Below are 27,233 nucleotides of genomic sequence, written 5' to 3'. Positions count from 1 at the left end.
ATCTTGGGCAAGTCACTTAAAGACATAAAGTTTCTTCTTTGGAATGTGTTACTAATTGTTCAATTCTTTTCTGTAGTTTTGTTGTGATTCAAATGAAATAATGTGAACATGGAAAATGAAAAAAAGCCTTTTTCCTGAAAAAGAATAAGCAAGGTTGGTTGCATTTTCTGATTTTTTTCAGATGAACTAATGTCAAAGTCTCTAGAATTAGCTCTGTGTATCTTGTTTGTTTGTAAAAAGGCAATGAAATATGACATGGGACATAATTGTACAGGTAATCAGGGTTTGAAGTTGATATTTTAGTGGTAGCTTACAGCCTGAAATAAAAAGAAAGGGCCACACAGTATGAAGGGGAAATAAAGGTCAGGATGTTGATCTTGAGGCTTATTTCTAGTTGAACCAGAAATTCTGGTAAGCCAAATTCGGGGAAAGAGAAACCAATAGAAGAAACACCCCCCTCTAGTGGCGAGGAGCCAGGTTCTACACTTGGTTGCTAAGATGGGTGACTGGGGAATGGACGGCTTCATAGGATGTTTTTTGTTTCTTAACAAGTACTCTGAGAATCCAGAGTTAAAATTCTTAATGAAGATCGTTAGTTCCAGTTTTCCTGATCAGGAGGATTAGTACATTTCACAGAATAAGTAGTATTTTGGCAGTCTCATGTGGGATCCGATTGTCTGAAAAATGTAGAGGCTAATGGTTGTTGGAAGAGGTTCACAGTTTACTTTTATGTAGGTCATTTAGAGACCAGAGAGTTAGGAAACCATTGTTACTAAATTTCTTATTGATCTGAGGTGCTATAGTAGGTACCTTTATAAACCCATTTGTAGGTGGGTAAAGCCTATATTTAAAGTTATGGATAATGCCATAGAGTAGTATTCATATGTATTTATACAAAATAATGGTTGTGGATTTCCTAAGTGTAACTTCTGATTTGAAATTTTTAGTGGTGATCCTGAGAACCAAGTGTTTAATTTACATCTTAGAAGTGATTTAACTTCTACTTATGGAAACGTAGTGAAGTATATTAAAATAACATACTGCCTACAATTCAGTGGCTTGGTAGGGACACCTAATGCGTTCTTGAAGGACATCTCATCTTAAGGATGTGTGTTATTGATAATAATAATTGCAAGTGATTATTACATTTAGAAATCTCAAAAGCCCATTCAAGTTTTTACTGTTTTGAACTTCTGTTTGGGAAAAAATCTTTTAAGTTACTCTGAAGAGACAAAATTTCAAAGAATAAAATGTTTATGGTACTCTGTGTTAGATCTAAGGAAAATTTGAATATCTTTCAATTCTGATATAGAAAAGAATGATTATGGCACAAGAAAATAAAGACTGCATCATCAGAGTACTATTTCTTTATTTTTAATGTCAAACTCTTGCACTGAAGGAAAGAAATTTTTTTTTTTTTTGGTTGTGTTGGGTCTTTGTTGCTGCATGCAGGTTTTCTCTAGTTGCAGCGAGCGGGGGCTACTCTTTGTTGCGGTGCACAGGTTTCTCATTGCGGTGGCTTCTCTTGTGGCGGAGCATGGGCCCTAGAGCACACGGGTTTCAGTAGTTGTGGTGCACGGGTTCAGTAGTTGTGGCATACAGGCTCAGTAGTTGTGGCTTGCAGGCTCTAGAGCGCAGGCTTAGTAGTTGTGGTGCACGGGCTTAGTTGCTCTGCGGCATGTGGGATCTTCCTGGACCAGGGCTCGAACCCGTGTCCCATGCATTGCCAGGTGGATTCTCAACCACTGCATCACCAGGAAAGTCCCCTGAAGGAAAGAAATTTGAAGCTTGCAGTAGAACTAGCATCTCAATAGTTTGGAATATGTTTGATGATGTTTCTTGTGAAATAAAAATGGAAAAATTCTCTAGAAAATATAAACTCGTACATGGATAAAGTGAGATTATAGAGTTATGAAACTTTTGTGCATAACTTGTGGAACGATATCCTTAGTTTATGGTTATACTTCATAAATATACTTGATTTCAGGAAAGGTGAAACTAGGTCTGGCAGTAGATCAGGATCCACCTATTGGGGAAAACCAGAAAATAGGAGGAAGAGGTTATTAATGATTCATTCTTAGCCAAGAAAAATTCAGTAAGGAATAATAATTAATGTCAGCTAGAGAAAGAATTATGATTGTGTTAAGTGAGTTCACAGATATTATTGAAGGCAAATCAGTTAGAACTGATTTGTTAATGTATATGGGGGCAATAAACCAATTAGATGGTCTCTTTTCTAAATTAGTGTGACAGTAGTAGAAGATATCTGGAGGGAAGTGAAATGGATGATAAGGTTAGTGGTAATTAGACTTTCTTCATTAAATCCTAGCACTAAAGAGGTACTATGTATATTAGTGATAGTTTAATTCTATAAATAAAATTTAATATTAGAAATTGATATAATGTTGGCATTGTTAAAATTAGACAAGTGCTGATTTGTGTAAAGGGTTGCAGCAAGTGGGCTTGAATAAAGAGCCTGGACTCCAAACCTCATTAAATTCCAGATAAAGTATAAGAATAATAATTCATATTTGTAAAGGATTTTACAGTATTCTGAATGTTTTCACCTGTATGATCTCATTTGATTCTTATCAGAACCCTGGAGGATAGCAGCACAGGTTTGATTATCCCATTTTTACAAATAAGGTCACGGAGGCTCAGAGAGGCTAACCAACTTACTAAAGAGCAAATAGGGACTGAATGACAGGAGTGGGGCTTCAACCCATGATTCCTTACCAAAATGCCTTTGTTCACTGTATTAGCTTCCTATGGTTGCTGTAACAAATTTCCACAAACTGGGTGGCATAAACAACAGATATTTATTCTCTCATGGTTCTGGAGGCTAGATGTCTGAAATCAAGGTGTTGTCAGGGCTTCACTCCCTCCGGAGGCTCTAGGGGAGAATTCATTCTTTGCCTCTTTCACCTTCTGATGGCTGTTGGCACTCCTTGGCTTATGGTCACCTCACTCCAGTCTCTGCCTTTGTGGTCACATAGCCTCCTCCTTCTCTATTCTGTGTCTTTTCCTCTTATGTCTGTCTCAAATCTCTCTTTGCCTTTCTCTTATAAGGACTCTTATAAGGATTGATTCTTATAAGGACTGACTTTAATACTTCACTTGTTATTGCATTTAGGACCCACCTAGTAAGCCAGGATGATTTCCTCATCTCAAGATCTTTAATTACACCTGCAAAGACTCTTTATTCAAATAAGGTAACATTCACAGTTTCCAGGCATTAGGACATGTATCTATCTTTTCAGGGACCACCAATTCAACCCACTATATTCATTGTATGCCATTTAATTTAATATCTTCCTTTTGGATTGAAGAAATAATCTTCTGTCTGAAGGTGGGAAAATGGGCTGGGGAATTTTTAGCTAGTATACAAAGAGGAACATTTAAAATATTTCTGGTTGGTGCTAAGTGCTTAGTAACTAGAATTGAACTAATTAACACAAGAGTTCCACCAAATCGTTATGCTAGCTTTGCATTTGCAGAACTATAAAAAAAGGGACTAAATTAAGTTAAAGTAACATCTGACTATTCATGATTAACAATATTAAAAGTTGGTTTTTTTTGTTTCTTGTGTAATTGGACTAAAAGGTGTGTGTGTATGTTTTGGTAATGGCTTAAATCAGTAGGATAGGTTTCTTACATTACGTGGGCATTCTCATTTGGGTCATATAAGTCAAGATCCATATGTAAACTCTTTTTTTTTTAAAGAATTGTTTATTTACTGAACCTGGGGCAGATTAGATACACAACCAATTTTAAATTTACATATTTTAACTCAATTTTGAAATGTTTTCACACACATGCGCACACAAATTGGAATGCAACAGTTGTCCTAAGGTAAAACACAGTCACCTGAAACTGTTGCAAGTATTTTCACCCCAGGTTGAAAAATTGTTTATCCTGAACATGAAAACCTGTAACAAATTTAAATTAATTATATAAAGCTCATTACTTGTAGTTTTCCCCTTGCAAAGATCCAAAAAAAAAAAAAGCACAAGTAACTAATATACATCAGTCACAACATAATTCTGGATCATCCCCACACCACAACTAGATGCTCCTTTAATTTTAAACCCATCATCAGAGAAAGTCATTTCGTTTTATACAAAACAAAGTTCAAAAGAAAAGAAAAACCCAAGAAAAACAAAAACAAAAACCCTGGTACTGACAGTGATGTTCAGTACCCTAATTAAACAGTGACCAAAATGCCACTGATCAAAAATGAAACGGTGGCTGTATATCACTGCAAAGAAATCCAGGAGGCTTTAACCCTTTGGCATCAGAAACCCAGATTTTTCCTAGTACTGAATGCATACCTCCTACGTGCCAAGAGTAGAGAAGTGGATGTGCCAGCACAGAGAGAAAAAGCGCTACCGTTCGCTGAAACACCCAGAGAACTGGCTTTAACAGAGACTTCTTACACGGTTAGGCAGAAACCAAAAAACGGTTATTAGCTGCTTGTGTCAACAATTTTAACTGGCGGTGACTGAGTTCTAAGGTTCAGAGTAAAACTTTGGCGGGGGGGAAAGGTTGTTGGTTTAAGACTTATCTTTAAAGCAAAAGCAAGGTAGACAAAGTATGAAAATACCACCTGGTAGCATCTTCTAAGTCACAGGGCTCTGCCATTTTCGGCTGGACAGAAAATGTCAAGATTCAGATTGTTGTTTCTCATAAGGACTCAACAAAATGAATCTTTAATGACTTGAACTGCAGGATTAGGGATCCCAAGAATTGCAGTCATTTTAGTAAAGTGCTATCAGTAAAGTACTATCCGGAACAAACTGCATTTTATTATGAAAGCAAAAGGAAAGAAGATATAATAAGGACTATACACCTATATTCAACTTAGAGCGTCTGAGTTCTGGAAGGACCTGTATAAGGGAGGAAGAATTCAAATACGAAATTATGCCAATCAAATGTCAAATTTTCACTCTAATTTTCCTGAAAAAGTGTTTTCCCCCCAATATCTATTAATTACAAAGAAACATAAGCTGTGAATGTACAGTTCAGAAAATAAAAACATAGAAAGTAATGACATTATTATGCCCAAGATGTTTGGTAAACAGTGAATTATGAGTTTGGGACCATCAGGAAAAGGCTTTTTAAACAACCTTCCGGACTACAAAAAATCTCTTCAGGTAGTAGATCCATCCCAATGTCATGGCAACTAGAACAAGAGCTTCAAAGGAGGACCAAAGGACCACTCTGCTGTTTGTGCTGTCATTGACTGCTCTGTGTATTCGCTCCTGAGCTTCCATGTATTCCTGTTCATGCTTTACAGCTGTCATTGCCACTGTGAGCTCATTAATCATTTCTTGTAGCTTGTTCTGGTGAGCTTCTGTTTCCATGTCTTGTCCTTTTGGGGCCTCCCCAATATCAACGGTGAACATCACTATCTTTGGAGTCATGTTGGACATTCTGCTGCTAAAACAAAACTTGTATGTTCCATCCATGTGAGCAGCAAATGTGTATTTCCCACTGGACTCCCAGTCTCCTTTATAAATTCGTTTATTATTAGGCCCTGTAATCTACACGTCAATGTCCAGGAAGCTGCCCTCAGCCACCTCGAAGATGAGGCCCATCTTGGTGCCCAAGGTGACCCGCTCGAAGAAGCACTCCTCGGCATGTGCGTCGATGCTGACAAAGTAGCCCGAGGCTGTGGCCAGGAGGGCGGCCAGGAGCTCAGCAAGTGCCACCATGATGGGGCTGGGGTTGAAGCCAGGACCGGGACTGCATCTCCAGAGCTGCCGTCGCTGCTGCCACTGCTGCCTTCTCCACAATATTGTGGGGTTTTTTTTTCATATCTTTTTTTTAAATCAAAAAAAAAATTTTATACAGCAGGTTCTTATTAGTTATCTATTTTATACATATTAGTGTATATACGTGAATCCCAATCTCCTAATTCATCCCCCCACTGCCACTTTCCCCCCTTGGTGTCCATACGTTTGTTCTCTACATCTGTGTTTCTATTTCTGCCCTGCAAACTGGTTCATCTGTACCATTTTTCTAGATACCACATATATGCGTTAATATACGATATTTGCTTTTCTCTTTCTGACTTACTTCACTCTGTATGACAGTCTCTAGGTCCATCCACGTCTCTGCAAATGACACAATTTCATTCCTTTTTATGGCTGGGTAATATTCCATCGTATATAGGTACCACATCTTCTTTATCCATTCATCTGTCAATGGACACTTAGGTTGCTTCCATGTCCTGGCTATTGTAAATAGTGCTGCAGTGAACATTGGGGTGCATGTGTCTTTTTGAATTATGGCTTCCTCTGGGTATATGCCCAGTAGTGGGATTGCTGGGTCATATGGTAATTCTATTTTTAGTTTTTTAAGGAACCTCCATACTGTTCTCCATAGTGGCTGTATCGATTTACATTCCCACCAAGAGTGCAAGAGGGTTCCCTTTTCTCCACACCCTCTCCAGCATTTGTTGTTTGTAGATTTTCTGATGATGCCCATTCTAACTGGTGTGAGGTGATACCTCATTGTACTTTTGATTTGCATTTCTCTAATGATTAGTGATGTTGAGCAGCTTTTCATGTGCTTCTTGGCCATCTGTATGTCTTCTTTGGAGAAATGTCTATTTAGGTCTTCTGCCCATTTTTTGATTGGGTTGTTTGTTTTTTTAACATTGAGCTGCATGAGCTGTTTGTATATTTTGGAGATTAATCCTTTGTCTGATGATTTGTTTGCAAATATTTTCTCCCATTCTGAGGGTTGTCTTTTCGTTTTGTTCATAGCTTCCTTTGCTGTGCAAAAGCTTTGAAGTTTCATTAGGTCCCATTTGTTTATTTTTGTTTTTATTTCCATTACTCTAGGAGGTGGGTCAAAAAAGATCTTGCTGTGATTTATGTCAAAGAGAGTTCTCCCTATGTTTTCCTGTATAGTGTCCAGCCTTACGTTTAGGTCTTTACCCCATTTTGAGTTTATTTTTGTGTATGGTGTTAGGGAGTGTTCTAATTTCTTTCTTTTACATGTAACTGTCCAGTTTTCCCAGCACCACTTATTGCAGAGACTGTCTTTTCTCCATTGTATATCCTTGCCTCCTTTGTCATAGATTAGTTGACCATAGGTGCATGGGTTTATCTCTGGGCTTTCTATTCTGTTCCATTGATCTGTATTTCTGTTTTTGTGCCAGTACCATATTGTCTTGATTACTGTAGCTTTGTAGTATAGTCTGAAGTCAGGGAGTCTGATTCCTCTAGCTCCTTTTTTTTCTCTCAAGACTGCTTTGGCTATTCGGGGTCCTTTGTGTCTCCATACAAATTTTAAGATTTTTTGTTCTAGTTCTGTAAAAAATGCCACTGGTAATTTGATAGGGATTGCATTGAATCTGTAGATTACTTCGGTAGTATAGTCATTTTCACAATATTGATTCTTCTAATCCAAGAACATGGTATATCCCTCCATCTGTTTGTGTCATCTTTGATTTCTTTCATCAGTGTCTTATAATTTTCTGAGTACAGGTCTTTTACCTCCTTAGGTAGGTTTATTCCTAGGCATTTTATTCTTTTTGTTGCAATGGTGAGTGTGGGATTGTTTCCTTAATTTCTCTTTCTGATCTTTCGTTGTTAGTGTATAGGAATGCAAGAGATTTCTGTGCATTAATTTTGTATCCTGCAACTTTACCACATTCATTGATTAGCTCTAGTAGTTTTCTGGTGGCATCTTTAGGATTCTCTATGCATGGTATCATGTCATCTGCAAACGGTGACAGTTTTACTTCTTTTCCAATTTGTATTCCTTTTATTTCTTTTTCTTCTCTGATTGCCATGGCTAGGACTTCCAAAACTATGTTGAATAATAGTAGTGAGAGTGGACATCCTTGTCTTTTTCCTGTTATTTGAGGAAATACTTTCAGTTTTTCACCATTGAGAATGATGTTTGCTGTGGATTTGTCATATATGGCCTTTATTATGTTGAGGTAGGTTCCCTCTATGCCCACTTTCTGGAGAGTTTTTATCATAAATGGGTGTTGAATTTTGTCAAAAGATTTTTCTGCATCTATTGAGATGATCATATGGTTTTTATTCTTCAATTTGTTAATATGGTGTAGCACATTGATTGATTTGTGTATATTGAAGAATCCTTGCATCCCTGGGATAAATCCCACTAGATCATGGTGTATGATCCTTTTACTGTGTTGTTGGATTCTTTTTGCTAGTATTTTGTTGAGGATTTTTGCATCTATATTTATCAGTGATATTGGTCTGTAATTTTCTTTTTTTGTAATATCTCTGGTTTTGGTATCAGGGTGATGGTGGCCTCATAGAATGAGTTTGGGACTATTCCTTCATCTGCAATTTTTTGGACGAGTTTGAGAAAGATGGGTGTTAGCTGTTCTCTAAATGTTTGATAGAATTCACCTGTGAAGCCATCTGGTCCTGGATTTTTGTTTGTTGGAAGAGTTTTAATCACAGTTTAAATTTCATTATTTGTGATTGGTCTGTTCATATTTTCTATTTCTTTTTTTTTTTTAATTAAAAAATTTTTTTTTGGCCTGTTGGGTCTTTGTTGCTCCGTGTGGGCTTTCTCTAGTTGCAACGAGTGGGGTCTGCTCTTCGTTGTGGTGCGCAGGCTTCTCATTGTGGTGGTTTCTTTTGTTGTGGAGCAAAGGCTCTAGGTGTGTGGGCTTCAGTAGTTGTGGCGCATGGGCTCAGTAGTTGTGGCTCACAGGCTCTAGAGCTCAGGCTTAGTAGTTGTGGCACACGGGCTTAGTTGTCCCGCAGCATGTGGGATCTTCCCAGGCCAGGGATTGAACCCGTGTCCCCTGCGTTGGCAGGTGGATTCTTAACTACTGTGCCACCAGGGAAGTCCCCATATATGTAAACTCTTTAAGGGAAGGGGCTTGGTGTGTCTTGTTTACAGTTAGATCCCCAGTGTAGTTCCTGACACATAGGTGTGCTCAAAGAATTTGCTGAATGAATGAAATAACTTTTTATGACACCCAAATCAGGCAGCCACAGGTCCCATACTGTTTCACTTTTTGGAGAGTCCTGAATAACAGTAAGACTGTAGGAGAGTCCTCACTGACTTCAAGAGATTCCACTGTGAGTCCATTTACTTTTGACAGAGCCTACAACTTCTTCTTCTCTGATAATCTTCGCTCTAGGCCAAAAACCTGTTGTCATTGCCTTGTTCACATTAAACAATCATCAGTGAGATTCCTTCCGCCCATCATTTCACTTCTCACTAGCATGGACCTCAGGTACCACTAGAGGCATTCTGGTGAGCTAGTCCAGCCACCTCTTCAGGTCATTAGTGCCACACATTAAGCTCTGGGGAGGGGGCAGGCTTTTGTCCTCTCAAAAGTGTGCAGAGTTTTGACTCTCTGATACAGCTTTCAGTGTTAACAGATAGGAATTGGGTGGCTCAAATGATGTGCCAGACCTTCTATGTGTTATCGCAAATACTGCTTCCAACCAACCTCAGAAGCTAAGTACGATCATCATCCCTGTTTTACAGAAGCGCAAAGAAGTTAAGTACTTGACCAAGTTCACACCAAGATTTGAACCCAGGTAGTCTTACTTCAGAGCCTACGTTCTTATCCGTGCCCATTGCCAGCCTCGAGCTCATTCGTTTGTAAGTAACCTGTTCTTTCTTTCTGAAAGCTTATATTTTTTCTTTATTCTTAAACTTCAGAAATTTCATGAGGATATATCTAAATGTACGCCTTTTTTCAATTATCCTGCCTGGCACTCAATGATTGCTTTTGTTCTGACAACTCTAGTCTCCTCCTGAGGGTAGTTTTCTTGTATTGTGTGTGTGTTTTTTTTTTTTTTTAATTCTGTTGTACTGTGTTTTGATTATTGCTTTCTCCAGTATGGTCTTTGCTCTCCCTCTGGAACTTCTTTTATTTATTTCCGCTTAGGCCTTCTAGGCCTGCCTTCTGTTTCCTTTTTTTTTTTTTTTTTTCATTCAGGAATTCCATTTCTTTTTATTTTTGCCCTGGATAGTGTGTTAACTCATTCACTTGCTTTTCCAGATAGCAAATTTGTTCTTCAGAAAGGTCTCTTCTACTTTTACTTCCTTAATTGAAATTTAAAATTTATAAATCATGTTTAAAGAATTTCCCAGTATATTATTTTATTCTGGTTATTTTTTGCATTCAATATCATATAAAAATACCATAACCAAGTAAACCCAATTTATTTTAGAAGTGTGAGGCTATTTCAATATTAGGAAATATTAATGCAATATCTCACTTTAATAGGTAAAAGGAAAAAATCTTAGGGTCATTTCCACAGACATTGTAAAGGTATTGGATAATCAATACCCATTCTTGATTTAAAAAAAAAAGAAACAAAACACAGCTCTTGGTAATCCAGGAAATGAAGGATACTTTCTTAATAGCCATTTTCATACTTAACATTGAAATACTTAAGCAGCATTTCCCAAGTGTATTCCTCTGGACTGTGGATCTGGTGTTTTATATAAAAAGGGGTGTCTTGGTATATTAGTTAGCATAAAGCAAGATATTATAATAAACACCAACATTTTAGCAGCTTAATACAATAGAAATTTATTTCTCCCTCATGTAATAGTCCAATGTGGATGTTTCCGGTTGATAGACAGTTTTTCTCTATATGGTGATTCAGGAACTTGGGTTCCTTGTATCATGTGGCTCTCTCTTTCCCTAAGGCCTTGAAATCTTCTGTTTCCAGCTGGTAGAAAAGCAAAGAAAGGGTGGAAAATGCATATTCTCTTCTCAGTTTCTGTGGCCTGGATATGACACACATTTCTGTTCACATTCCTTATTCCATTTACCAGACAAGTGACCTCACCTGTCTGTGTGTGGTCAGGGAGGGGAATGGAAAATAGTATCTCGCTGGGCAGCCACAGGTAGGGAATAGGTAGGCATTCTCATTTGTAGCTGGCAGGAGTAGAAATTAGGACCATCTGAATGGAGGACACTATGGTAATATCTATGAAATTAAAAATATACATATCCTTTGACCTTAAAACTCCACTTCTAGCAATTTTTCTGCAGATATATTATTCACAAATGTGTGCATGTTTACATTTTAAGGCTATGTCTAGCAATACTGTAATAGCAAGAGGTTGGAAATATTCTGAATGTCCATCAAAGGGTACTAGATGAATAAGTTATTATATATCTGTATAATGGAACACTTTGCAGCCATTAGGAGGAACAAGGCAATGATACGTGTACTGCCTAGGGGGAGAAAAGCAAGGTACAAAGCTGAGTGCATTGCTGCCATTTATTTAAAAAGAGAAATATATACACATATGCTCATATATTCATAGACTACTTGTGGAACCATCACAAGAAGCTGGTAACAGTGGTTGCTTCTGTTTAAAACTATAAGATAATGTGGGTGGGGTGGGAGGGAGACATGCTTTTACTGCATACTCTTTTTGTGATATGCACCTTTTAAATATAAAAGTCAGTTGCAGAAGTATAGTAAATAACATGGAAATATGGTTGTAATATATTATTGCCTGAAGCAAGCTGCTTACTGAAAAGAATGTAAAATATGTTCTTATTTTTATAAATAAATAAAAATTTTAAATGGTATATATTAAAATATAGTGGTTTATTTGTAGTTTTTGCTTATCTGTATTTTTTGATTTTTTAATAATGAACATATATCACCTTTGTAATTTTAAAAAATTATGAAAATAAAAAAAGAAATACAATGAAAACTTTTCATAGGAGTCCCAGTTAACCCTGCCATGAAATCTTCCTCCATTTTTCCTGTTAAGATTAATGAATGCTTCTTTTTCGCTTTCGTGCTACATTTTTCATAAATTTATGACACTCTGAATTGCATTATCATGTACACATTTGGCTCACCTATTCTGTGCATTCTTTAAGGGTCTGGATCATACCAGATTAATCCAGGTATCCCTGTCAGTGCCAACAGCAGTGTCTTTCCCGTTAACAGGTGTGCATTAAATATTGAGTTGGTGCTTAAAGCAGGGAATACAATGAGTACAGTGGTTGTGAATTTTGTTGCATGATGCAGCCTGTATTTAATACTGTATCAGATGCACTGACTCTTTAGTAATGTCAGTGGCTTATTGGGTGGAGTGCAGAGTACATGGGTCAAAAGGTTTCCTTTCTAAAATGATACTGGTTGCCTTCAGGGATCACTGTCTCTGCATCATAAGTTAGTGTGGGCCTGTTGTAGAAATTTATGTAGTAAAAAAATGACATCAAGTTAAATAAATGTAAGAGTAATCAAACTTCTGATGACAGTCCCTGATCTGATACAGGTGAGACACTCCTATCAGTTTTGTATTTTAATTTTAGTGCTGTTTCCTCCTACTCTTCATACTATTTTCCTTTCCCCATTTCTATCCTTTTGCTACAATCCCTCCTTGTACACATCCCTGTATTTTTGATGTGGTCATCATGGGTTGGTTATGAATGAATGAGAAGAAATGCAAATAGAAGAACTGGGAGTGGATAACATTACTTGTAGCAGTAAGATTTTTTTTTTTTAACATCTTTATTGGAGTATAACTGCTTTACAATGTTGTGTTAGTTTCTGCTGTATAACGAGGTGAATCAGCTATACGTATACATATATCCCCATATCCCCTCCCTCTCACCCTCCCTATCCCACCCCTCTAGGTGGTCACAGAGCATCGAGCTGATCTCCCTGTGCTATGTGGCTGCTTCCCACTAGCTATTTTACATTTGGTAGCGTATATATGTCCATGCTACTCTCTCACTTCGTCCCAGCTTACCCTTCCCCCTCCCTGTGTCCTCAAGTCCATTCTCTACATCTGCGTCTTTATTCCTGTCCTGCCCCTAGGTTCATCAGAACCTTTTTTTTTTTTTTTTAGATTCCATATATATGTGTTAGCATATGGTATTTGTTTTTCTCTTTCTGACTTACTTCACTCTGTATGACAGACTCTAAGTCCATCCACCTCACTACAAATAACTCAATTTTGTTTCTTTTTATGGCTGAGTAATATTCCATTGTATATATGTACCACATCTTCTTTATCCACTCATCTGTCAGTGGACACTTAGGTTGCTTCCGTGTCCTGGCTATTGTAAATAGTGCTGTGATGATCATTGTAGTACATGTCTCTTTTTGAATTATGGTTTTCTCAGGGTATATGCCCAGTAGTGGGATTGCTGGGTCATGCGGTAGTTCTATTTTTAGTTTTTTAAGGGACCTCCATACTGTTCTCCATAGTGGCTGTATCAATTTACATTCCCACCAACAGTGCAAGAGGGTTCTTTTCTCCACACCCTCTCCAGCATTTATTGTTTGTAGATTTTTTGGTGATGGCCATTCTGACCAGTGTGAGGTGATACCTCATTGTGGTCTTGATTTGCAATTTTCTAATGATTAGTGATGTTGAGCATCCTTTCATCTGTTTGTTGGCAATCTATATATCTTCTTTGGAGAAGCGTCTATTTAGGTCTTCCACCCATTTTTGGATTGGGTTGTTTGTTTGTTTTGATATTGAGCTGCATGAGCTGTTTGTATATTTTGGAGATTAATTCTTTGTCAGTTGCTTCATTTGCAAATATTTTCTCCCATTCTGAGGGTTGTCTTTTTGTCTTGTTTATGGTTTCCTTTGCTGTGCAAAAGCTTTAAAGTTTCATTAGGTCCCATTTGTTTATTTTTGTTCTTATTTCCACTTCTCTAGGAGGTGGGTCAAAAAGGATCTTGCTGTGATTTATGTTATAGAGTGTTCTGCCTATGTTTTCTTCTAAGAGTTTTATAGTACAGCAGTAAGTTTTTTTAATTGAAAATTTCTTGAAAATTTCTAGATTTGATGATCTGGGTTCTCCGCAATTCCCAGTTTTATTGCCACAGTGACCTTATCCTCTCTGTTTGTTTCCTATGTTCTAGTCATAGAGGTTTACTTATTATGCTCCAAAGGTTCCTTCTAGGGCCTTTCCTCAAACCTTTTCTTATTGGGAGGTCCTCTGCATGTATCCACTGATCCAAGCATTACCTTCCCATGAAGAGCCAATTCAGATGCCACCTCTTTAAAGAAGTCACTGCAGACCCTCCCAATCTGTTTCACTCTTTACTCATTCTACCATTAAATTGTTATACCTCCCTTAGAGCACTAATTACAGTTCACTAATGTGTTCATTCTATACACATTCATTGAATGTCTACCACGCATATGTTGTTTTGGGAGCTAGGATAGGAGACCACTACGGCAGTCTGTCCTCAAGAAGCTTACAGTATAGTGGAGGAGACAGATGAGCAGGACAGTTGCAGTACAATGTAATAAGTGCAGCGAGTGTGTGCAGGATTCTGTGGGAGCACAGAGAGGGAGCATCTAATCTAGCAGGGGATGGGGATTCCAGACAGATTTGAGTTGGACAGCATGTTGTAGGTCATGGAGATATGAAATGTCTTGCACTTCTGAAGAATGATAAATAGCTCAGTTAGGCTGAAGTGTGGATGGGGAAAGTGGCAGGAGATGAGGCCAGAGAGGCTAGAAGGGGTAGAATCCTGATGGGTCTTTTGTGCCAAGGTAGGGATATGAGCTTTCTGAAAGCAACTTAGAGCTCCTGAAGGATTTTATGTGGGGAACATGTGAGTAAGCTTTAAATTCTGTGAGTTTCTTGAGGGCAGGAATCAAGTCTTATACATCAATATATCACTTTAGCATCTAATACAGAGCTTAATACATAATAGAGGCTCAGTAAAGTAGAATTGGATTTGCTGGGTACTGCTCCAGTTTTTTTTTTTTAAAGAATCGATTTATCTGAAATAGTAATAGTGTTGAACACTTTTTGCACTCCATCAAGTCTGCAACCACTATCTTACTTAATCTTTACAACTATGGTCTGAGGTAGGTATAGTAGCTTAGAGGGTTTAAGTGAGGGAACTGTAGTATAGTAGTTAAAACTACTTAGGTTTGAATTTCAGCTCCTCAATTTACTAGTTTTGGACCTGAAAGTTACATACTTGCCTCAATTTCCTCATCTGATAATGATGATAATAATGTTACCTACCTCATACCTCATAGGGTATTGTGAGGATTAATGACACATGTAAATACATGTAAAGTGCTTGGCTCTGTAGTTGCTAGGTGATTGCATGCTCAATAAATGTAATTCTTAGCTATTAAGAAACATACCCCAGAGTCACATGAGCAATTAGTGGTGAAGCCCACAGTGAACAAGGCAATCTGATTTCAGAATCTTTACTATACTATGTTATAACTGCTTTTGTGGTTATAGAGAGATGACTAAAGATGGGTTCTAAGCAGTGGAACAAAATGGATTTCATTCAACATGGGAAATAACGATTTAGGGTAGGGAATTCTTCATAGGGGCTCTTCACATTATCCCCACTTAAAGAACTCTTCTTTGCTATCTTGCCTGCATATAGGGACTTATATGAGAAATACATCTCTATAATTTAGGTAAATGACATTAATTCCAGATTTATAATGCACATGGCTAATGAACCTGAAGAATATCTTACAAAGGTCTCACTCTAGGAGTTGGTCTACTAGTGCTGACTCCTGGGATACCATGTCAAGTCTTGTTGCTCTGTTCACCATCTCCATACTCCCTAGATTTTTCCAACTTTAGGACCCAAGTGGGAGTCTTATGTTGGAGGATGTTGTGCAAACCACATGCGTAAAGAAAATAATTTACATTTTTCCTTTCTTAGCTTCTGGAACATCAGTGATTCCATCCTCCCACTTCTATTGGGCAGAAATTGAGGTATTCTCCTTATGGTCCCTCATCTTCTCCAAAATCCACCACCACCACCACACATACACACACACAAGCACACACACAAACACACACACTGTCTCTCTCCTTGCTATACATGTCAGAGGGATCCAGCGTAACTACTTTTTTCTGATTCAAGGACCCAAGAATATGCAGATTTTGGTAATAAAGGAGCACACCTTTATTCCACCTTCTCCATTCCTACCCTTTCCACTCATGAATGTCTTTTAGCTTTCTTTTCTCTGTTTCTTTGCTCACCATTGTATCCGCCTAGCCCTTGCACAATGCCCAATGCCTGGTATATAGTAGGCATTCAATAGATAGTTTTTGAAAGAATAAAAAAAAACAAGATGCATTGTATATTTAGTATCTTAATGATATTCAATTACAGAAAAATGTGCAAAAATATTGCCTTGCTTTAAATGTTTTATGAGAGCAGACTGTTCTTAGCAAGTGGGCCCCACCTTCACCTCCACTGCCACATTAGAGCTCCCACAACTTCTAGATTTATTCAGTTACCCTGAATATAGGCCTGGGAAAAGGGTGGGATAGATGCAAAAAGGGAATTTCTTGGGGATATACCTTTTGCTTATCTGAACTGAGTCATCTTCCTTCAATTAGTTCCAAGACAGCTTACAATCAGGCTGTTCATTAGAATTTCAGGGTTTTCGCAAGCAGTGCATTCATTCAGATTGCCAAAATATGAGACCCAAAGTGCCTACATCACAATGGTAAAACAACCGCCCCTGACATCTATCTGCACAGATAGATACCACTCTAGGTGGTAAAGAAACTGAATGGATGACCCACAAATTCGGGAGGAGATCTCCGGGTTGGAGGCAGGTCTATCTCCAATGGGATTGGTTATTTTTCCAAGTTCTTTTGCAATTTCATGACTTCACAATGGAAAAGTTTCCACAGATTTAAGTTCATCAAGGAAATAAATAGATCATAGGAAGACATACTAGAAAGAGGTAGGAGAAAATAATCTGAGGAAAGTAGAAGATATCCAGAAAGCCCAAGCAACCTACTTTTTAGGTCTAAAGCCTCCTTGGAAATCACTGGCTTCCACAGACTTCCATCCTGGAGGGCAGCATATCTAATTCTCTTAGTTTCCAGTTTTTGAACCCCTTGCTTACATCGTCAGTTATATTTGAAACTGTAGTAATCTTTTCCCCTTGTTTTCTTTCACTTCAACCCTCACATATACCCTTTCTCCCACCACTCTGATAACCTGATAATGTTTTAGAATTTTAATTAGTTCAAATTGGTTGACATCACTTGTTTATCAGGGTACTAAAACCTGCAAAATTGTAGCTGTAGATATCTGGGACCACAGTCCAGAATAAATAACCTTCATAATTCTGGTACCTATAAAGAACTCAAATATATGTAGACAGTTATACTGAGGCAACTCTCATTTCACTGGTTTCCTAGGAAAACCTTTAGAAATGCGAAACAGAGGCTTAAACTTTAGGACCTTATCCTTGCCTGAAAGTCCAGACTTATGTTAGTCTGGGCCATGATGATGCACCAGTAGACTGTCCAGACATGTTCAAAGCAGTCGAACTGGTCCTTCAGGACTTTGATTGGCCCTGGATTACAAACGATGTATTGCAATATGGAGAAACACTCAATCTGTGTCCAAAGATGAAGAACATCTGAACATCTGCTACTAGAGACCAAGTATCGTGTGTGTGTGTGTGTGTGTGTGTGTGTGTGTGTGTGTGTGTGTGTGTGTCTACCACCTGGAGGTCGTCTCCAAGACTTCAAGAGAAAGTGATACTCAGGCTTGAATTTGGTGTCCTTCACACATAAATCTCGTTCATAGCTTGCTCTGTCTCCAATCCTCCTTAAGAAATTAGAAAAAGAAGACCAATTAAGCCCAAAGCAACTCAATAAAGAACAGAAATAGGAAAATAGAAAAGAGACAATTAATAGAGAAAATTAACAAAGCCAAAAGTTTTTCCTTTGAAAGTACAATAAAATTGATGAACTCTTACCATGACTGATAAGGAGAGAAAACAGAAATTACCATAATTAGGAATGAAAGAGGAATGTCACTATAGATCATACTGACATTAAAAGATTAATAAAGAAATATTATGGAAATTTGGTGCCAGTAAATTCAAGAAATTTGATGTTTTCAAATTCCTTTAAAACACAACTCACTAAAGCTAATACAAGATGGAATAGAAAATCTGAATAGCCCTATATCTATTTAAAATTTTGAATTTGTGGTAAAAAACCTTCCTGTGAAGAAAACTACAGGTCCAGATGGTCTCTCTGGTGAATACTATCAAACATTTAAAGAAGCAATAATATGAATGTTAAACAAATTCAGAAAATAGAGAAGGAGGGAACATTTTCTAACTCATTTTATGAGGCGAACATTATACCCAGATACCAAAACAGAAATAAATATCCTTAAAAAATATGATCAGGTTGAATCCAGGACTGTATAAAAATGTTAATACATCATGACCAAGTGGGGGTTAGTCCAGGAAACAAAATTGCTTAACCCAAAAATTAATTAATGTATTTCACATTTTAACATAATAAAGGAGAAAACCTATATAATCCTTTCAATACATACAGAAAGAGCATTTCACAAAATTCAATAATTTTTGACTCAGCAAATCAGGAATAGGAAGAAATTTCTTTAACTTGTTGAAGAGCATCTATAAACACCTGTAGCAGCATCGTATTTAGCACTGAAATATTGAAAGCCTTTCCCCATGACTGAGAACAAAGTATGGATGTTCTCTCTTAGTACTTCTATTTAATGTTGCACTGGAGCTCCTAGCCATTGCAATGAGGCAAGAAAAAGAAGTAAAAGATATAAAGCCTGCAAAAGGCATAATTCTGTACTTAGAAAATCTTAAGGAATCTGTAAAACAACTACTGGTACTTATAAATGAATTTAGAAAGGGCACAGAAACAAGTTCAATTATATTTTTATAGATCAGTTGCAAACAATTGGAAAATGCAATTAAGAATATAATTCTATATCAGATAACCCCCAAAACCATAAAATACTTAAGAAGTAGATCATCGACACAAATGTAAAATCAAAAACTATAAAGCTTCTAGAAGAAAACACACACCTGGGTTAGGCAAAGATTTCTTAGAGAGAGCATAAATAGCATTAAATAGAAAGGAAAACTGATAAATTGGAATTCAAACCTTTTGCTCATCAAAAGTTACCAGAACAAGAAATGAAAAGGGAAGACACAGACGGGGCGAAAATGTTTACAATATACATATCTCCTGCAAATCAATAATAAATAGACAACCCCATACAAAATGGGCAAAAGACTTGAGCAGGTAGTTCATAAAGGAATGTGTACAAATAGCCATTAAGCGCATTAAGTTGCTTATTACCATTAGTCTTCAGAGAAAATGCAATTTAAAATTACAATGAGATACCATTTCATATCCATTATAATGGCTAAAATTAAAAAGATAGACAACACCAACGGCTGGTGAGAATGTGGAGAAACTGCCAGCAGGAGTATAAAATTATACAATCATTTTGAAAATATTTGGCAGTTTCTTGAAAAATTAATCATATACCTGTGCTGTGGCCCAGAAATTCCACTTCTAGGTATTTATTCAGAGGAAATGAAAACATATGCCCACAAAAGGACATGCAAAAGAATATCCACAGCAACCTTATTTATACTAGCCTCAAACTGGAAAGAACCCAAATATCCATCAACAGAAGGATAAATTATGGTATAATTCATATAGAAGAATACTACTCAGCAAGAAAAAAGAATGGACTACTGATATATGCAGCAATAAGAGCAAATCCCCAAAACATCATGTTGAGTGAAAGAAGCCAGATACAAAATAACATACTGAATGATTCTATTTATATAAAATTATAGAAGAAGGAAAATTTATGTTGATAGAAATAAGAACAGTGGTTGCCTGTGGGGGCATATGGTAACTTTCTGGAGTGATGAAAATGTTCAATATCTTGATTGGTGTGGTAGTTACATGGATTGCTACATTTATCAAAACTTATCAAGATGTAGACTTAAGGTTAGGCATTTCATTGTATGTATATTTTACCTCTATACAAACCAAACCAACAGTTAGCTGTATGCCATTATAACAGTGAGCAAGGGGTGTTAAATTTGAAGTTGGGCAAAAATTATAGTAAAGAACAAACGAATAGGTGGTAGTACCATCAGACATAGATTTCAGGGCAAAAGCATTGTGTGAAATATTAAATAAAACAAAGTAATGCATTTTGTATTGATAAAAGGTAGAATTCATAAGAGAGATTTATATCTGGAGGATATAACACTGAACTATATAAACCAAAATATTACAAATACTAGGGGGATTTGAGATGATCACAGTAACTGCAACTCAGTAATTGAGAAGATAAATGGATAAAGAAATGAGGATATATAAAATACAGATGAGAAAAATTAATGATATATATTAAACTCTGTGCCCTAACAAAGAGACAATATACATTGTTTCCCAGTGTCCATATTAAACATTTATAAAATGTGATTATATAATGGGCCAGATAGAAAACTTAAATTTCTAAAAGCAGAAAATGTATAGGCCACAGTCTCTGACTACAGTACCATAACAATGAAATTGATTAAAGCCAAAAAATCTAAACTCTTGAATAAATCAAAAGACATTCTCCTAAATCACTTTTGGGACAAAGAGAAAATGGATATATTAATGACAATGAAAACTGCTCCTTAAAACTTAAGGGTATGGCCAAAGCAGTACTTAGCAGATTTGTTGCCTTAAACATATAAATATATGAAAAAGGGAAGAATAAATGATTGATGAAATTAGAAATAGAACAATGAGGATGTTCTATTAACTGAGGATGTAGGAGACAGAAACAAAGTTAAATGCAAAAATTACAGAGTTGGCAAACCTAAAGGGAAATGATAAATCCATTTAATCTATTGAGAAAAAGCAAACAAAACCTCTAACTAAGGCCAGTCAAAGAAGAAGAAAGGAAAACCAACACCATAGAATTGTAAATGAGCATGAAACCACAGAGGTGAGGCAGGTAAGTCACAAGTGAACATGATGCTCATTTTCAAGCTAATGGATCTGAAAGTCATGATAAAATGGATGGGAAAAAAAAATCAAGGTTGCAAAATTAATTAAAGAAGACCTGCATACACCAGGACCCGTACAAGGAATTTTAAAGATTGTCAAAGATCTATTCCACCCAGAAAGCATGAGGCTTTGATGATTTTATGGGTAATTCCTGGAAATGTTCAAGGAAAAGATATTTCTTTTGTTAAGTAAGTATTTTAGATATTAGAAATGTATAGAAATCTCCTCAATTCATTTTTTGAAGCAGACATAATTCTGATACCTAAATCTGACAAAACTAATGTACACACACAACTGTATAAATCTAACCTATGAAAATCGATGTAATTAAGCATATTATACTATAACCATGTAATGTAGGGCTTATTTGAGGAATTTATGGTTAGTTCAACATGAAATTTATTAATGTAATTCATTATATTAAATAGGCTAAAAGAGGAACAAACACGATGCCAGAAAGGCACTTAATACAATTTACTATCCATTATTGGTAAAACTCTTAGTAAGGTAGGACTTACTAAGGAGATTTTCTTAACATACTAAAGCCTAATCATGAGAAACTAAGAATAAACATTTAATGATGAGAACTTAGAAACATTCAATTAAAGGTGCCCTATACCGCTGAAAATATTTAACATTATTATGGGGGTTCCTAGCCATTGTTTTAAACAGAAAAATAAGTATATATTTTGGAAAGGAAAAGACAAAATTATCATTACCCAGAAAATACTTAGGAAATATAAGTGAAGCAAATGAAGAACTTTTAGAGTTAATATGAATTTTTGATAGGCTGTCTGGTTAGTGTGTGTGTGCCCATATATATACATACATATCATATCATATATACGCACGTATGTGTATACATATATACATAATGCATGTTGGTTTCCCATGCATATATGAACCAATACAAACTAATATAAGCCAACACAAACCAGCTAGAAAATTATATAGAAAAAAAGATTTCTTTCACAATTGCAATAAAAAACAGAGACCAAGGAATTAATTTAACAAATATGCAGGACTGTATGAAGAAAGCAACAAAACTACCCGAGGGCAGGAGAAGACTTGAATAAGTGGAGAGACAGACCATATTTCTGGATGAAAAGAGTCAAAATGATATAAATGTGAATTTCCTCTAAATTACTCTATAACTTCTAACCAAAATAAAAAGGACAGGTTTTGGGAATTTGACAAAATGATTCCAAAGTTTAGATGGAATTACAAACATTTAAAAATATCTTAAAATTATTTTTAAAAAGTAATGAAGGGAGACTTGCCCTGTAAGTTATTAAAACATATGGTGAAAGTATGATTTGTTCTGTGTGGAACTGGTTCAGAAATAGATATGCAGATCACAAGAATAGAATCAAAAGTCTAGAAACAGTCACAAGTGTATATAACTTATTAGAATATAATGAAGTTATAAATTCATTATAAATTCATATAACAGGAAAGATGCTGTATTATAAAGAAATAGCATTGGGTGGGTAATAGTTAATTACCTAGGAAAAAGCATTTTGGAGTTTTCCTGTTCCAATTGCTCTGAAGATGTCAAATTCCTCCAACTTACAATATCTTTTCCATCCTCTGCAGCCGCTTCCAATTAGCTCCATTACCTCTTTGTCCAAAATTTCTTTCATATTTTTTCTTGGACTTTATCTTTACAAACCAAACCAAAGATATCTTTATCTTCTTCCTCACCATCTATCTTTCCCTTTCCTGGATCTATTTCCCAGCTGGCAATTCCCTCCCTTTCCATTGTAAGACCTCACAAGTCTTTTCGGCTTCACGCACCTATCTACCTTAAAAAGGCCTTATTGGTGGATTGGACAAAACAATCCTTTCTTGAGGCATGTTGAGGGATGTGAGTGAATGTGGTCGGTTCTCATTAGACAACTGCAGAATTTTCTTTGTGGTCTAAAGGAGAAGAAGCTGTGAATACTCAGGTGTTGTCACCATGTGAGTTACCAAAACTGTGGGTCATTCATGAATTGAAATGCATTCATTACAAATGGAACCAAGATAGTGATTTTCAGACTGCTGGGGTCCTATTAAGATGGCTTTGAGGCTGCCAGAGGTGGACACAGAGTAGGGCTCACAGACAGGTGTGACTTCTTAAATATCCTTTAAACAGAGCAATATTTGTATATTGAGGGCTCACATAAAATTTTGTTTCAGGAAAAGTTTTTGCTACTAAAAAGTTTGAAGTTCACTTCTCATAAAAACAATTAAATAAAAAATATGTTCAATAGAAAATAACTGATTTAAAAAGCAGCATGATTTGTAAATTAAAAAAATACATGGCTACAAAAAGTACTTAACAGTAGTTATATCTGGTGGGAGTGAACAATTTTATTTACTCCTTTTGCTTATCTTTATTTAAAACATTCTATAATGATAACATATTACTGTTATTTGTTTTTTATTTTCATACTTTTTGAGGTATAATTTAGACACAGTAAAATGCACAAATTTAAGTGTACAATTTTATGACTTTTCATATATGTATACACCCAGATCAAAATATAGAATATTTCTAACACCCCAGAGAGTTCCCCCATTTCCTTTCCAGTCAATAACCCCATTCTCTATGTCCCATCAGAGATAACCACTATTTTGACCTTTTAGATTTGGTTTTGCCCATTCTTAAACTTCTTGTAAATGGAATAATACAGTATATACCTTTTGGGTCTGGATTATTTTGCTGAACATAATATTTTTGAGCTTCACTAATATTGTATATAAGTAAGTTTTCTTTAAATTTCTGGTTAATATTCCATTTTATGACTATCCTACAATTTGTTTATCCTTTCTTTTGTTAGACATTTGGGTTATTTACAGTTTTGCTATTAGGAATAAAGCGGCTCTGAAAAATCTTCCACTATTTTTTTGGTGGGTCTATTATCCACTTCTCTTGGGCAAATACCTAGGAATAGGATTATAGGATATGTGCATCTTTTAACTCTTCAAGATTTTGCCAAATTTCTCTTCAAAGTGGTTGCATGAATTTACATCTCAATGAGGAGTGCTTGAGAGCTGCCCATTCTCTTTTCCCTCTACCACTATAAAATAAATAAACAAGGCAGACTTTTTAAATGGAAAAACCAAACCTAAGCCTGGGGGAATGTGGTAAAACCAACTCGCATCTGATCCCCCCTCCCCCCCCCCCCCGTTGAATCCAAGGGAAACATGCAGAGAGCAACAGCAGGTCTTTGGGTCGGTAATTGTTCTTGGTGTCTGTGTGTGTCTGGGTTGCAAGCCCAGGAGGAGTATGGGAGACAGAGTGAGGGGTGTAGAAAGCCAGTCTCAGGAAAGGGCTACAGACATTAGAGAAGAGGTCATTAGTTCTCAGAGGTTCCCCAATGAACTGGTTAGGATTCCAGCTCCGGCGGGAAACCAGAGGATCTAGTGTAGAGGGAGTATATTCCTGAACCAGCTGTGTGCTGAATGTTTGGATGATTCAGGTTTCATTTGATGTTTACACCAGCATCAAGGTTGCTGTTGCTTTGCCTTTCTGGGCACACAGGGTAGGAAGCTCTTAATGTGCCACTAAATCTGGGCTGACTTGAACCTGCAAGTAGAAGAACTTACAAGCAGATAAGACAGAGCAGATACAGACAGAGATGCCAGTACCCCAAACCCAGTGTACAATTAAACCTAATCCTGGGGTACAGTCTGTGTATCAGTTTTCTTGTCAGGAACCTGTCTAAGTGCATGGGGGAAGCTGGGACTGTAAATGTGCTAGCCAGGTAGGTGCTGCTTGCCAAGACAAGTGGGACAATCTGAACTAAGTAGCTGTTACTGGGTCCTAATAACAACAGTGACAATAAGGCCAAGTTTTCAGGTATGACCCCTCCTACAGGTTACTCACCTTGGTCTGTTTCACGGTCAGAAATTTGTTACTGATGACCCCGATGACAGAGTTCACTGATTCTGACTGTACTTCCAACATATATCTTGAATCCTTTTGCTTCTTTCCACTTTTATCGCCATCACTTTAGTTGAAACCACCATGATATATAGTCTTCGGTATATTCCAACAGCCTCTTTACTGGTCTCCTCCTATCAACGTCTGCCCCCCTCATACTCATTCCACACAGCATTACTCATATGATCATATTATCCCCTTACTTAAAATCATGTTGGAATTTCCAGAGTATATATTCGAAGGTGGATAATATGGACACTAGAAAACGTGCCAGTTTGGGAGGTAGAAGACTTAGATTCTAATCTTGGCACACCCGCTAGTTAGCTGTATGACTGAGCAGTCCTTTCCCTATCCCAGTTCTCAGGGTTTTTTTCATCTGTAAATAAAAGGATTGGACCAAGCTAGGAAGTTTCTACGGGCCATTGTAGGTCTAACATTCTGTGATATTTTGTGGGACTGATTCAGAGGATTTTTCTTGAGTTCTTTCCTGGGAGGGAGAGAAGTGAGACCTTAAGATTGTATTTCAGTCAGCTCTCCTATCTTTCTTCTCAGAGATGGCTGGCATCTTTGAGGTTGTCAGACAGTTCCCATACACTGAGCATAAACCGTTTGAAAATGTTTCAAGAGAATTTCCCCATTTCAGCAGGTATGCCTCAAGGACTGAGAGTTCCCTGTGGTTTCACACTGCTGATATAGGCTCTTGTCAAGTTCTCTGTGCTTCACTGCATACTATATCTTAGGGTTGTGTAGATTCGTAGAAGCCACCCAATCAAGGCCTGTTGGTAGGTAAGTCCTTCAATTCCATGCAGTGCTGCTGCCATCTTTGTAGGATTCTGACCAAGTGGTGGACACAGACATATACATTTGTCTAGTTAGTTTTTAAAGTGTAAATCTCATGACATAGAACTATAAACACTTCTCTGTTTATATATGTTTATATTTGATACTTCTCATTCTATCTTTGCAATTTCCTATGAATATTCAATTATTTCAAAATTAAAAAATAAGTCTTTACAAGGTGGTTAATAGGACTCTCTAGGGCTGATTCCATAATGTCTTCCATAATTGTCTGAGTTGGGACTTTCTTTTTCCTAAAGCAAATGTAGATTACCTGACAATGCAATGGCTTTCATAATTTTGACTATGAAGTCTCTTTCCAAGGAATTTTCAGTTGAAGGCTCAACCCACACATTCAGCGGCCTGTGTGTTTATGTTGTGTTTGATCAGCAACAAGGCCAGCCTTAGCAATAGCACTGCGTGTGCTGGTCTTTCTGGGTCCTTGGATTCCATGCCAGGTCCTACCTTTCTCTTCTCCATTTCCAGGCTCAGCCCTCTGTAGCTCTATGCAGACAGAGGGTTGTGGAGTGCCCTGGCCAATGTCCTTCCCAGGTCTCTGAGGAAAGAATCCCCAAATGACCACTGGAAACATCTCTCCCCACAAGCCCCAGTGGTCATTCGGGGATTCAGTCGATTTAGAATCCATTCTTCTCTATATCAGGGTGGAGGGTGTCAAGGGATGAGGAGAGGTTGCTGAAGGGAAGAGGAAAGATTAATGGCCCCTCAAAGATGTCCATGTCCTCATGCCCAGAACCTGTGACTACATTAGGTTATGTGGCAAAGGGGAATTAAAGTTGCAGATGGAATTCAGGTTGCTCATCAGCTGGCCTTAAAACAGAGGGGTTATCCTGGGTTATTCTGGTTGGCCCAGTGCAATCACAATTGTCCTTAAAAGTGGAAGAGAGTGGCAGAAGAGGGGAGTCAGGAAAAGAGATGTGATGATGGAAGCAGGATCAGAGAGATGCTATGTTGCTGACTTTGAAGATGGAGGAGGAGTCCATGAGTTGATGAATGTGGGAGACCTCTAGAAGATGGAAAAAGACAGAAAATGAATTCTCTCCAAAACTTTCAGAAGGGAATGCACCTTGAATTTAGTCCAGTGAGATCCATGTCAGAATGTCTGACCCAAACAACTCTACAATAATAGATCCGTGTTGCTTTAAATCACTGACTTTGCAGTAATTTGCTATATCACAATAAAATACCAGTATAATAGAAAACTAATATACTACTGCAGGATACAAGGTGTTAGAGTAAGAATTGATTGAAGGATGCCTGGGGTTTAAGAATTAGTGAAGAGAGTCCTGGGACTGGGTGGCATGAAATCTGAGACAGGAGGTAGTCATTGGGAAGGACAAGTAGCCCAAGGTTTAGGGGCATGGTCTTAGGGAAAGGACAGTGCTACCAGGAGGGATTGAGTTAAGAATTGGGAAAAGAGAGTTTCAGCTCAAGCAGTCAGAGAAGCAGTTTTGGGGATTTGGAGTACATGGGTAGTAGCATAGAGGTGAGTCTTGGATGGGGAAAGTGAATGTGGGAACAATGGGTTTGTATTAGGCTGGGTAACAGAAAAAAAGAGTGGAAAGGGCACAGGGCTTGGAATCAAGGAGTCTGGATTTTAGTCATTTT

General features: G+C 37.2%; 1 long non-coding RNA gene and 1 pseudogene across 2 annotated transcripts in view; one reads left to right on the top strand and one right to left on the bottom strand.

Annotated features, from left to right (window-relative positions):
* The window catches only part of LOC130708466 (uncharacterized), a 186,784-nt gene that overhangs the window by 13,878 nt on the left and 145,673 nt on the right, over nt 1–27,233 (top strand). Inside the window, exons 1-2 of one of the 2 annotated variants that reach the window (XR_009008710.1) lie at nt 76–153; nt 9,496–9,612. This is a non-coding gene — a long non-coding RNA (uncharacterized LOC130708466). Of the gene's footprint in view, nt 1–75; nt 154–9,495; nt 9,613–27,233 lie in introns of those variants that run through there. The other variant, XR_009008711.1, reaches the window with a different exon arrangement.
* LOC103000641 (transmembrane emp24 domain-containing protein 2-like) lies at nt 5,118–5,714 on the bottom strand (annotated as a pseudogene).

Source organism: Balaenoptera acutorostrata, chromosome 6 (assembly GCF_949987535.1).
Source record: "Balaenoptera acutorostrata chromosome 6, mBalAcu1.1, whole genome shotgun sequence".
NCBI classification, from domain to species: domain Eukaryota; kingdom Metazoa; phylum Chordata; class Mammalia; order Artiodactyla; family Balaenopteridae; genus Balaenoptera; species Balaenoptera acutorostrata.
Note: the sequence above shows the minus strand (reverse complement) of the source record. Positions and strands in the feature narration are given on the sequence as shown.